Source organism: Mauremys reevesii, linkage group 1 (assembly GCF_016161935.1).
Source record: "Mauremys reevesii isolate NIE-2019 linkage group 1, ASM1616193v1, whole genome shotgun sequence".
In the NCBI taxonomy this organism is placed as follows: Eukaryota; Metazoa; Chordata; order Testudines; family Geoemydidae; genus Mauremys; species Mauremys reevesii.
Genome location: NC_052623.1, coordinates 94,786,595 through 94,801,262, shown reverse-complemented (window position 1 = coordinate 94,801,262; position 14,668 = coordinate 94,786,595). Strand labels below are relative to the sequence as shown.

Genomic DNA, 14,668 nt, shown 5'->3' with positions numbered 1-14,668 from the left:
TCATCATCATTACTCCTACCTCCACTACCACCTGGGACCTTGGATTTTCATCCTCTTGATCCTGAGAGATGTTTTGACCAAGCCAGGCCAGGGAGAGGGATCCAGATGACAATGCCATACCTACCATCTATATCCCAAACACCACCAAAGATAAAATGGCATCAGACATTAACGATACCAGCTCCAGCCCATCTCAACTTATTTTTTCCCCAAAAAAGACAATTATCTTTGATAATGTCAAATTGACTATCGAGCAAGGTGGTGGTTGTTTTTTTTTTCTTTTAACAACTCTGTCTGGCTAAAAGGGCAAGGGAACAAGTAATGTTATTGAAATGAAAGTTGTATTTAATGGTTTTAATTTTTTTTATTTTTTCATGTTTTTTTCCCTTTTTTTTTTTTTCTTTTTTTTAATAAAATGACTTTGAATGTTGAATTGTTTGTGGTACTAAGCAGGCTGAGGTAAGCATCATATATCATCAAACCCTGGTTGTGTTTAACTGTTTGTTTAGACTGTTTGACTGGCCAATTTGAATTTAGCTAATACAATTGCATCAAACTCATCTGTCAATGAGGAGTAGATTTTGACTGAGCATCCACCTGCCCTCTGATGAGATAGACATAGCCTGTCCATTGCCAGCGTTCACACACTTCTATATTTTCAGATGCCCCAGTGTCAAATTTGAACAATCACATTTCACTGCCTAAACTTTTGGCAGTGCTCACAACACCCCCAAATTAGGAATGTCTATACCTGGACGATCAGAGGTCTTGTGTCCTAAGCACCCATTTTTGAAAGTTGTTTGTGCATCTCAATGGAAATAAAGCACTGGATTAGTCATATACATGACTATTTAGACACCAAGATAAAGTTCTGGCCTCAGTAACTAAAATGAGATTGCAAACATGAAACTTCTCTTTTATAATTGAGTTAATAAACTTTTAAAGGAAAAAAAAATCACATTATACACGAATGAATACAATACAATAATGAAATCACATTATACATGAATAGAATAACAGTTTGCAAAAAAAAAGCTACTAAATTTATTCCTGACATACCTCTGTTTAAGTTAAGTTAAAAGAGGAATAAATTTGGTTCATTAACTACTTTTCCCCATGCCCCACAGTAAGTAAAGTAATCTATTTAGTTTAAAAGATATTTGATTGCATATGGGACTCACACTAATACCCTTCCAACTGCTTTCTGTAGGGTAGGATTCTGTTCCAATACATGAAACAAGTCACCACTCTAACTTAATATATTTTCCTTTATGCACTTCATTCATATTTTGAAAATGAACCTGTTGGATAAAAAAATAGATATTGTAACAGGTTTTATCCACTGACTATATTTACTGTATGCACCATTATCAAATCTACCACTATTTAACAAAAAATGGTTTGGGTAGATTTTTTGGTATATTCTGTATCATTTCATTACACTAGCTAACTACTTTCCCCTGGTATAAATATGCTTAAAGAAAAGCATATTTTGGATTATTCAAACTTTCAAAACTATGTCACATTCTCAACTTTATATCACATTGGAGCCGAATACATTTAATTTCACATCAATTCCTCGGTTATATGGCTAAACATGACACTGGATGCTGTAACTCGACACACTGCGATGCAGTTCATTGAAAATATGAAAGTGAGTTTGAGGAGTGTGAACTTCATACTTTCTCATAAGATTCATATTACTGAGGGGATGCTCCAGCTGGACTCTAAGCACTACTTCAGTTAAAATCCAGCACAGTATGACCTCTCCATTCCAAATAGTTTTCATACAGAAGAGGAACAAAAAAAATTCAGAAAAATGGGCTATTTTGTATTAAGAAAAATGAAAAAGTCATTCTGGGATAGTAAAGTGGTCAGGGGATTGGCAGGCAAAGAGGATTTGTAGAGGCCTGGAGATCCTTTCTCCTCTTGGTGATAGTGTTGATTTCAGGTATGTCATGATCAGTGGAACTGGAGTCAAAGGGTCCATGTTCCCTGCAGTGGCTGTTATTTATGGGAAACAATTAGAGTTAGGCTGGAAGCAATGCAGCTATTGGGACAGATGAGATCACAGGGTTTAATCAAATTCTAATTGTTTAACTTAACTTGCATTCAGCTTCACTCTTTACTAATGAAACATGGTGGCAGCATTTGAACTATGAGTTTTCTTAAGTGCAACAGCTGGTAGCATGAGCCATGCGAGCCCTCGATTTTGCAGACACAAACCTAGCCCTTTTATCATTTTTGTTGCTCTCCTCCAGACTCTCTCCAATTTCCCACAATTTCCTAAATTGGGGCACCCAGAATTTGGCACAGTACTCCATCTGAGGCCTCACCAGTACTTAGTAGAGTAGGACAATTACCTCTTGTTTCTTACATATGTAACACCAACTCACAAAGGGATGTTGGCAGTGGGGATTAAACCTGGGACCTCTTGAGTTTAATGCATGAGCCTCTACTGCTTTGCCTGAAAGACATATATGTCTCTTAGCCAAGGCTGTGGCATGTTTATCAATCTCTAGTTGGCCTAATTACCTCTATAGGGGGACAGAGTGCCACTCTGAGCAAGTAGGAGTTACACATATGACACTTGTGTTAATACACCTCAGAATATTATCCTTTCAGAACTGCATCACATTATTAACTCTTATGCAATTTGTAATCTACTATAATCCCCAGATTATTTTCAGCGGTACTACTGCCTAGCCAGTCATTCCCTATTTTGTATTTCTGCATTTGATTTTTCCTTCCTCAGTAAAGTACTTGCACTTATTTTTATTGACATTCGTTTGTTGACTTCAGAAAAATTCTCCAATTCTCCAATTTGTCAAAGTTGTTTTAAATTCTGATAGTCTCTACAAAGTGTTAGCAACCCCTCCCAGGCTGGTGTCATCTGCAAATTTTATAAACACACTCTCCACCACATCATCCAAGTCATTAATGCAACCTTGGACACCTCAAAATGCTTTGCTCTGGTAGTTCCCAACCTGGGCTGGTCACAAGGAGCCAAACAGCATGCAGGTTACACCTTGAGTGTCTTTGCATAACTTCAGTCCTGGTCCAGCAAATCTGACTCTACGAGCCTGACAGCAACATTCAAACCACACTTTGGTTTCCAGCAGCCTTGGTGACTTCTTACAGGGTGACCCGAACACACTCCTACTCCTGAATATTCCCCAAAACACTTGTTCCACACTGTCCAGCCTTCTCACTGACAGTTTAGATATTAGAGGCCTGTTGCCCTTGCAAGGAGTCAATATCCAACAGCTTGCTACTTTAAATGGAGTTATCAAACAACTTAAAATTTAAACAAGTTTTTTGTTTGTTTTTAACTAGAAGGAGAGTGATTTTAAGGAGCACAAGTATAAGGCAGAAAGGCAGAAATGGTTACAAGAGAAATAAAGATAAAACACTTCCTAGTAATTAAACTTAACATACAAGACTTGGACCAAGGCAAAATCCTTATCTCATATTCCAAGCAACAGAGCTGACCAAATTATCTGGTCAGAACGCCTCCCAAAATCCAACAGTAGGTTCCTTTCTGTCTCATCTAAGAGGAGAGATCCTGGGGTATTTTCCCCCTCAAGTGTATAGTGCAGTCACCCCTTGAAATGTGTTTTCCTGAGGCATTACCCCTATCTAAAATTCCTTGCCATTGTGAGGAAGGTGACATGGAGTTTCATGGTGAAAGAGGTTCCGTGTTGTTATTTGCTAAACTGCAGATTGATCTGTTCCTAACCCTCTTTGTTACCAAAGAATGGTCACTTGACAGGTGATTGCCAATTAACTTTGATGACACCTAGCTAGAGTGTTAGCTTTTCCTTTGTCTTTGAGGAACAAGTTTGTTCCCTCCCCAGACTAGTCTGCTAAACAACATTGTAGTCATAATTTCTGCTTATGTTCATAACTTTACATCTAATGTTGCTATACACACATTTCACCAGGATGTTATTTTTCAAATGATACCTCACAAGGCACATTTTGTATAAAGATTATTACAATAGTATCTAGGGTGTGAAAACAGGTGTGCATTTGGTCATGCCCTCCTTACAGTAAATTCCTCTAGACCGCATTTCCCTAGTTTGCTTATGTGAGACAGTGTCAAAAGTCTTACTAAAATCAAGATATATAACATACTACTGATTTGGAAAAAGGGATAAACAGTGAGGTAGCAAAACTTGCAGATAAGTTAGAGTCCAAGATAGGTATGTTTGTAACTCTTTACAGTCTGCTTGGACAAAGGGATCTCACAAAGCTGGGTGACTGGGTAACAAAATGGCATATGAAATTCAGTGTTGATAAGTGCAATGTAATGTACATTGGAAAACATAATCCCAACTATACATATAAAATGATGGGGTGTAAATTAGCTGTTACTACTCAAGAAAGAGATCTTGGATGCATTGTGGATAGTTCTCTGAAAACATACACTCAACATGCAGCGACAGTCAAAAAAGTTAACAAAAGTTCGGGAATCATTATGAAAGGAATAGATAATAAACCTGGAAATATCGTATTGCCTCTACAAAAATCCATGGTTCACCCACATCCTGAATACTGTGTGCAGATCTCGTTGCCCATCTCAAAAAAGATACATTGGAATTGGAAAAGGTTCATAAAAGGGCAACAGAAATAATTAGGAGTATGGAACAGCTTGCATGTGAGGAAAGATTAATAAAACTGGGACTTTTCTGCTTGGAAAAGAGATGAGTAAGGGGTGATATGATAGAGGTCTATAAAATCATGACAGGCGTGGAGAAAGTAAGTAAGGAAGTATTATTTACCCTCTCATAACACAAGAACTAGCGGTGACCAAATACATTACAGGCAGTGGGTTTAAAACAATGAAAAGGAAGTATTTCTTCCCACAACACACAGTCAACCTGTGGAACTCTTTGCCTGAGGATGTTGTGAAGGCCAAGATCAAAACACAGTTCAAAAAAGAACTAGAACAATTCATGGAGGATAGATCCACCAGTGGCTATTAGCCAGGATGGGCAGGGATAGTGTCCTTAGACTCTGTTTGCCAGAAGCTGGGAATGGGTGACAGGGGGTGGGCCATTTGATGAATAGCAGTTCTGTTCACTCCCTCTGAAGCACCCTGCATTGGCCACTAACGGAAGACAGGATACTGGGGTAGATAGACCATTTGACTTACCCAGTATGGCTGTTCTTCTGTTCCCATCTATCCTGTCAAAGAAATAAATTAGGTTGGTTTGACATGATATATTCGACAAATCTATGCTTGATAATCCTTATAATCCTAATATCCTCTAGGTATTTATAAATTGATTCTTTAATAATTTGTTCCAGTATCTTTCCAGATAGTAAAAGTAGGCTGATTGGGCTATAATTTCTGGGATCCTCTTTGTTCTCCTTTTTAAAGTGAGAGGTACTATGTTTGCCCTTTTCCAGTCCTCTGGGACAACATACATGAGTTCTTTAAAATAATACCTAATTGTTCTGAGATTGCTTTTTGGTAGTTCCTTAAGTACCCTGGGGTGAGTTTCATGAGGACCTGATGATTTGACTACAAATAACTTACTTAAGTATTCTGTAACCTGTTCTTTCCATATTTTGGCTTGCATTACTTCCCTTTTGCTAATATTAATAGTGTTGATTATCTGTTCACCATTAACTATTTTAGTGAAGACAAACGAAAGAGGCATTAAACATCTTAGCCTTCTTGATGCCATTAGTTATGATCTCTCCTTCCCTTCTAAGTAGAAGATCTAAGATTTTTTTTGTCTCTCTTGCTCTTCGTGTATTTAGAGAACCTCTTTGTGTCCTTTCCGAGGTGTAACTCATTTTGTTCCTTAGACTTTCTGATTGTGTTCCTACATGCTTGTGATATTCTTTTGTACTCCTCCATAGCAATTTGTCCACATTTCCACTCTTAGTAGGATTCCTTTTTTATTTTTGGGTCATTAAAGAGTTCCTGATGGAGCCATATTGACCTCTTACTATTCTTCATATCTTTCCTTTGCACTGGGATTGTTTGCAGTTGTGCCTTTAATATGATCTCCTTGAGAAAATGCCTGTTCTCCTGAACTCCTTTTTCCCTTGGATTTTCTTCCAATGGGGCATACCCCACTAGTCCTCAGAGTCTGTTAAAGTCCTTTCCTTCAAATCATGAAATCTATAATTGCATCATAACTTTCACCCAAATTCCCTTCCACCGTGAAATTTGCTACCAATTTCTCCCTGTTGGTCAGAATCAAGTCTAAAATGGCTGTCTTCCTGATAACTACCTCCACTTTATGAAACAAGGTTTGTCACCAAAACTTTGCAAGAATTGACTGGAAATTTTGTGTTTTGCCATACTACTTTTCCAACATATGTCTAGGTAGTTAAAGTCATTGGTAAAGTACTACCAGGTCTAATGTTTTAGATATTTACATTTTTTCCTTCAAGAAATGTCTCAAACACCTCTTCTTCTTGATTTAGTGATGTATAGTATGCCTCACACCTAGGTATTGACAGCAATCTTAGATGGGATTGCGAGCATGTTTACTAGCTCAGAATGTATATATAATTCTATTCCTTGACAGAAGGGTATGACACTTGCCAGTTGTGTGATAGTAACAGTCTTTCTGCTGGTGGTTATGTGAGCTTCCCACCCAGCCACAGGAAAAGGTGGGAGTGGACTTATTTATCGTCAAGGGAAAGTAGTAGTTAATTACCATGGACTACTATTAAACTTTTGGGAGGTTGATGCCATGCCTGATACAAGAAACAAGTCAGTTATTTGCAAACTGAAGTCTCACTTTGTGGACAATGTATTCACTTGCAAATGGACCCCAGTTTGCTTTAGAAGACTTCAAGGAATTTTCACACAAATGGGACTTTGACCACTTTGACTCTGACACCAGCATACCCAGAGAATAATGGTAAGGGTGAATTAGCTCAGCTAAAAGACTGTTACACATGACTGTTTCTTGTGGTTTAGGCCCCTGGTTATCACTTTTGGCACACAGGAATATCCCATCAGAGGGAGTCCAGAAGAGTGCAGAGCAGGCACTGATGGGACAAAGAACCAAACCCCTGTTACTGTTGAGGGGAGATCTGTTGCAGATTGAAGAATGTGCACATAACTGAAAGGAGATGGCCAAAATCAGAGAAAGCAGGCAGACGAGTATGACAGGTCATCCAAGGACCTACCAGCAACTCTACAGACAGACTCTCCTGTGAGGATCTAGCTATTAGAGAGATACTAGAAGGAGTGGACTAAAGAAGTCATGAGAGATGCAGTGGCATCCATGACATACGAGGTGACTACACAGGATGGACAAGTGATCTGAAGTATTGGGAGACACTTATGAGCCAGAAGATATAACACCCAAAGAGAGTTGAAAGAGATACAGAGTGTGACTGAGTTACTCTCACTTTGGGGTACCACCTGATATACTAGGGTACCACTGAGGCCACCTATTCTACCAGCCTGGGCTCCCTTACACTGTCCTGCTGAGACAGGTCCTCAAGCTTTCTTCAGCACACATACAGGAAGAAAGACACAGACATTGAAATCATAGGAAGACTTAGCTAGGGAGTTGCCCAGCACTCAAGCACACACCCCTTTGGGATGCAAACCCAAAAATTGTCTTGTGCTGCACAGAGAATTGTACAGCATAAGCTCATGAAATTTTCCCCTCCCTCGGTGTGGAGAAAGATATGCACAGCTTCCCCTCCCCCTGCCAGTTATGAATTCCACAAACTGGGTTTAGAGAATACAAGAAACAAGCTTATTAACTACAAAAGATTAAGTGAGTAAAATGATAGCAAACAGATTAGAGCAGATTACTGAACAAATAAAACAAACATACAAACTAAGTTTAATACACTAAGTAACTGGTTACAAGTAGTAATTTTTCACCCTAAATGTTATTTTAGGCATTTCTTTCACAGGCCAGACACCTTTTCCAGCCTGGGCTCAGCTCTTCTCTCCCCATTTTGTCTTTGTTTCTTAGATGTTTCTAGCAGTCATCATGGGCGGGGATTCAGTAAAGAATAAACACTGATTAAGTCACTCCTCTCTCTTAAATAGGTTTTACATATGGTGGGAACCCTTTGTTTGCCATTGTGGTTCCCCCTGCCCTCAGTGGAAAAATACTGGTATTCTATCATGGAATCCAGTACCAGGTGACTTAATCACATTACCTTGCAGTGTTAAAGCAGCCCTGAGATAGAGGTGGTTTGTAGCCAGGAAGTTTATCAGGAAGGTGGGAGATTAGCATCTTCCAAGTCCTGTAGTTCTTCCTAATGGCCCATCCAAACTGATTGCATTCTGTCTGGTGGGTGTTCCCCAGGTGTAAACCCACTTGTAATTATTACATAGTCAATATACCCAACTTCAGATGCAAAAATGATACATGCATATAAATAGGATAATCATATTTAGTAAATCATAACCTTTCCAAATATAGCTCACAAGACCCATCTTGCATAAAACATATCTTAGTTATGTTATATTCATATTATAACAATATTTTTATGAAGAATATGGGGCATAGTCTCACACAGAGCTCCTCAGGGAAAAGAGAAACATCTGCATGGAGGAAAGAGACTTGCTAGAGCAGTGGTTCTCAAAGCTGGTCTGCCACTTGTTCAGGAAAAGCCCTGGTGGACCAAGCCAGTTTACCTGCTGCGTCCGCAGGTTTGGCTGACCGCAGCTCCCGCTGGTTGCAGTTCACCGCTCCAGGCCATGGGGGCTGTGGAAAGGGCAGCCAGCACCTCAGCCCGCGCCGCTTCCTGCAGCTCCCATTGGCCTGGAGCGGTGAACCACAGCCAGTGGGAGCCGTGATTGTTTACCTGCCGCATTGGCAGGTTCGGCCAAACTGGCTCGGCCTGCCAGGGTGCTTACCCTGAACAAGTGGCTGACCGGCTTTGAGAACCACTTCCCTAGAGGGATAGTTTTGTAGACTAAGAAACAGGTGACAGAGAGACCGAGATAGGTCATTCCCAACAGAGTGGCCTGTTGAAGAGACCAAGCTATCTCAAAGACTCTGTAACCAGCTGAGCCTGAGGTAAAGACAAGATTCCAACTCAGCTACATGCTAGCAACCTCTTGCTAAAAGGACATGAGGTAGGGTCTGGTCATCAATTACTTATTTTTCATTTTTATATTAAAACATTTGTAAAATATGGAGAATGTATCTCAATATGTATTACTGAAATCATAGGGCCCATGTTTCCTGGTGGGACTGTTATTGGTAGGACACCAGGGGAATGGGTAGAGTTAGGCTGAAAGCAACTCTGCCACATGCACAGAGTATACGTTTTAATAATGTTCCACTTATTTGGCTTAACCTGCATTCAGCTTCAATCTTTGCTAATGAAAGACCAGCTTAAATTGTTGGTTGACAACGTTGATTGCCACCTAAAGCCGTGGACACTCCAGGCACATTGACAGGGTAGTGTGAGAAAGCTTGCACTATCATTCCTTGCAAAGTACCTGTTATGTAGCTTTATTCTTCAAGATGGACCTGGTATCTTTCACAAAGAAAGCATTAAAAGAAAAGTGATGATTTATTTATTAATTTAAGGTAGACTTTAATTACTTTTACTCATGCTAAAAATACCACATTCTACAAGTAGTTTAACTGAAAAGAATGAAAATACTTATGGAGTGAAGGGCAGGGTGACTAAGGATGGTAGAATCTGGCTGTACCTATACATTTAGGGCTAAATACTGTCATCCTTACTCAGGTATTTCTCATTTCTCCCTCAGCCATGCTTCCACTGTCAATGACAAATCTCCCTTGGATTCCAATGGGACCAATATTTGCCCCTTCAAGAATAAATATTACAACAGATGAGGAACAAGAAAACCTATTAACATATAATTAAGTTTCTTAACAGATCCTGTGAAAGAATGGAAGCAATAAGAATTCTGGGCTAGATTTGATCAGAATATTTTTATTACATTTGTATTTTCATTGAAATATGGTGTTACGCTGCAGCCAAAACATTTCAGAGACTTATGGATTTCAACAAAGTTTATGATGGCAAGGTTTCTGAGGTCCAGAGTGGACTTTCTAACCATGACTGACCAGAAAGAGAGAGATGAATTGAAGACCTGACCTTTTCAGTCCAAAAATTGAGATTTCAACAAAAACATTTGAAAAGTTTTGGTTTTCTGCCAATATTGGATGAAAACATATTTCATAACCTCAAAAGTTGTTCTGGAACAGAACTGTTTTCCTCTGGAGAGCTTTGCTTGGTACTTCTGAACGTCTTCAATATGGTATATGTGGTGGAGGTAGCACAGATACCAAACTTTATACTTTTATCATATTTATGTATGATCAGATTTTTTTCCTGCATGGTCATTCTGGGCTTTGAATGACCAACTTTCTTTCCCAGCCTTTAGCACAGGTCTTCCAGTACACACTTTGGGGGCAATCATCAACTTTGTGTACTTAGGATAAAATTCACTTCCAATGTACCCCACAATAGTAACATGACGGGTTTCTGTAAGTCTGCATAAAAACTGTCTCACTTCTGCCTCAACAGTTCAGTAAGTTTAATTGGGACAGATGTATTCCAGTCAATGCTTCCTTATAGACAAATACTAAACAAAAACTTCATTGCCTATTTTATTATTCTTAAATGCAGGGACTAGAATTTTAACCTTTATAAATAACTTGGCACATCTCTTTAAAGAACATTAGCAAATTGGGCCCCAAAAGTAATTTGTTCTCTAGATATAATTTGGCATTTAGTTGCTCTGCAGAAGAGGGTACTGTTTTTTTTTTAAATGTTACTAGTACCATTCTATAAAGCACAATTTACTTACAAGTGCTCACATTTCTGATGAGTCAACAGCCAATTTAGCTTTTTGTTTAATCTCACTTTACCATTCTAAACAAATACATGAAAGTGGAATATAAATCACATCTCCCACTTGTGCAGACAGTGATTTATCTTCCAAAGGCTTCTGTTTGACTAATATATTACAACTATGAAGAATCCAAAATAATGATGAAGACACTTATGTCAAAAATTGCATTCATTCTATCATAATATTGGGTTTCATAATAAGAAGAATGGCTGTCTTATGTTTTCCAATCAAAATGATATAGAGGTAGCTTTAAACGTGACTTTTGGGAAGGATTTTTCTCAAAACCTAGCCATTAACCATCTGCTGATCTATACCACAAAGATAATATGCTATGTTTTACTCTTGAGAAGATTCAAATTCAGACATTCCAATAGTCTCTTCTGCTGTGTTTTGATGTGATGGACAGAAGCGTGTTCAGTTGAACTATACATTAGTATTGCAGAGTTACTCTATAACTTAAATTACTTACAAAGTCTAGCTTTTCCATATCAAATCCATGTGCACATATTATATTTAAAAAACTCCTATTCTCTAATTTTGTGTCTTATTTTAGAGAACAGCTACCATAATGGTATACATTTTTTTTAAAGGTAATGCTTGATCCAAAGGCCATTGAAATAAATGAAGAAAAAAAAATGTTCCTTGACATCAATGGTTTGGAACAGGCCCTTAGGCAGTTCAAAACTCAGTACTTTTTAATCTTCTTTATTTAGTTACCATTATGGAAGTTAATCAAGGATTCTGTTACTTGAAATCTATTTTTCCACAAGAAAAGGAGAAATCAACCCAGCTCTGAAAATTCTGCAGTCAGTTTCTACCTTCCATTTCCCTTATAACTTAGAGGAATTTAATATCCACCCAACCTCCTGAGTCTCCTCATACCTAGTGATATATCACTGCATCACACAGTAAGTAATAATTATAATATTAACTGTACCTTTTTATGGTCTGCTCTCTGCTAAGAAATGAATTCTGGTCTATAGTTTATGACTAACTTTATTGCAATCCTATATTGTGTTGTTATACTTGTAACTTGATGTGACTGAACAGGAGTCACATAGCCGATCTTCTGTTTTTATTTTTGTCAGTACTCCCACATAATCAGGAGTGTTTCTTGAGGAGAAGGAACATTAGAACAAACAAATAAACAAACAAAAAAACCCTCTCTGGTTTCCTCTCTGCCCTTGGAAATGTGAAAGTCCCATATCCAATTATTGAAAAGTTGCAGCTAAGCCCTTTCCTGGCTTCTAGGCTCTCTTTTAAAAGGTGTTCAATTTCTGTCTGTATTTCTTTGGGATTCACTCTACTGAGATTTAATTTTTACTCTGCCATTATCTTGGATTCTGGCATTGCATTGTCCTCTTGCAGACGACAATTTCTTGTCTCAGAGTTTTAGCAGTCCAGCTTGTTTACTAGGTTTCTCATAGTCACTTGACCTACAATATTTCTTCTTGGCAGCTAGAAATACTTTTGATATGTAGACTTGTCTTCTGGTTCTCTTTCTATTATTCAAGAATTCATTTTGATATAAACTTTAAGCATCTACTTTTATAGTCAGGTCTATGGAGATCAGTATGTTCCTATTGGGACAGAGCAAGGACCTCTTGCATTTATCTCTAGTGTGTCTATCTAAAATCCAGTACCTGAAGATATGAACATAGCCAGCTTATTACTCAGCAAAATGCCAGCCTTGGAGAAGAAAAATAGTTTGGAAAGTGATCCAGTCACATGCAGTGTGTGTATAAAGCGTTTTATTTGTCAACCATCAACTTTGAACGATCTTGTTACTGAACTCCCACCAAATCAGAAGCAAATGATGTGCCATCAGTAAAGTATCTCAAAGATTATTAAACCTGAGGGATAGCTCAATGGTTTGAGCATTGGCCTGTGAAACCCAGGGTTGAGAGTTCAATCCTTGAGGAGACCACTGAGGGATCTGGGGCAAAAATTAGTCCTGCTAGTGAACGCAGGGGGCTGGACTTGATGACCTTTTGAGGTCCCTTCCAGTTCTAAGAGATTGGTATATCTCCAATTATTACCTTCATAACCAGAATAATGTTTTCACTACTATATGAAACAAGGGTTTTTTTTTTTAAAACATGGATGTGAAAGGAGTGCATGAAGGGGAGAACAACCATTTTTGTATGATTTTCACAGGAAAAAGTTAAATAAGGCCTTCTTTTACTTAGACTATGTGGAAGTTTCATGAAGAACTCATGATTCACCAGCCAATCAGAAGGGAGAATGAGTGAAACATTCAAAACGTCTCAAGTAAAGTAAGAAGAACCTAAATCACAAAAGCAAACCCGAACAATCTGGTGGACTGCCAATCCCTGTAAATGAACAAACAGAATTCAGTTTGAGCAGCCTATCCTTGCCCCAGATGAATTATCTGCATATTGGGAAAAGAGAATTTTCCATGGATTTCATATATAGATTGTTTTGTGTTACTAAATTTCCCAGTCACTATTCTCTCTCTCTACAAATACAAAACTATGGTTCCCAAGCCATTTAATGACCGAGTCAGTCTGTTATAGTCTTAGAGCTGAGTGAAGTGTTCTTTTCTAGATTTTAGCAGTAGCTAATCATTTCATAAATTGGCCTAATAGTAAATAACAGTACATTCTTCTTGATGCTCCACAATATTCTTTAACATTTGTCATGCTTGTAGAAAGAAAAGGTGTGCTAGCAATGATGATTTAAAAATTAAAATCTAATCCCATAGAATGTATTTATAAGTACTCAGTGATGAAGATATCCTCCCTCTGACCTTACTTCTATTTTCCCTGACATAGCAGGCCAGGAATCCTCTGTCAAATACAATAAAACTATGAAGTTGTGGGACTGAATGACAGAAAACACAGAGGCAACCCAGAGAATTATATTTGTGAAGTGTGTATAATCAGCAAAAACTACAAACCAACAAAATCCTATTATACTTTGTCATGCATCATCATCTTCCTCTCAGAGGATAAAAACTGTAAATATTCAAGAGATACCAGGCCAGATCCTAGAGGTTAATTACTCATAAGAGAAAGAATCAATTGCCAATGGGCTTAAAATAAATAAATAAATCATACCTCCAAAATGGATTATTTTACTATTCCCAAGCCACCATACAGAAGAGCCAGCATGTATTTCCTTTACAATCGTCTTACTCTGACTGAAATCCCTCATCCAGCTGTCTCTTTTTTATATCCTGGTATAGTTTCCCAGGCTCCTTTGTTCTCAAAAGGATAGCATTGTTTCACAATTATCATAGAAATAAAACAATTAGCAATACAAAAGATACATTATGTCATCTAGTCCATTAAACTGAATGCTCAGGATTGGTTCCTACAATATAAGTGTCAGTGTTTTGTCCAAATCAGATTTATTCATGGATTTTAAGCCCAGAAGGGACAATTCTGACAATCTAATCTGACCTCTTGCATAACACAGGACATAGATCAATAAGAAAGATATACAGTCTTGATCTGTAGACTTCAAGCAATGAAAAAACCACCACAACCCTGGGTAATTTATTTCAATGGTTAATTACGCTCATTAAAAATTGGAACCTTATTTCTAGTCTGAATTTGTCTAGCGCCAGCTTCCAGCCTTTAGAACTTGCTATGCTTTGGCTTACTAGATTGAAGACTCAAGTAATGGAGCATCCACCTATTGCATGAAGAGACAGCTTATCTTCATATTCAATGATCTGCATGACACTGCCCCTGCCTATAACTTACTGCTGAGATCTTTTGCTCTGAGTGTTTTACTGATGAAAAGCACCTGTAATCTGTAAGAAGTAGGGGTACTAACAGATACTCTAGAAGATCACAAATG

General features: G+C 38.1%; 1 long non-coding RNA gene across 1 annotated transcript; it reads right to left on the bottom strand.

The window, feature by feature from the left end:
* Nucleotides 1-1,101: 1,101 nt before the first annotated feature.
* Nucleotides 1,102-13,994, bottom strand: LOC120383757. Its single transcript, XR_005588524.1, has 3 exons — nt 13,921-13,994; nt 5,159-5,190; nt 1,102-2,004 (listed from the first exon to the last, which is right to left on the bottom strand). It is a non-coding gene; the product is annotated as an uncharacterized LOC120383757 (long non-coding RNA).
* Between the last annotated feature and the right edge of the window lie 674 nt (nt 13,995-14,668).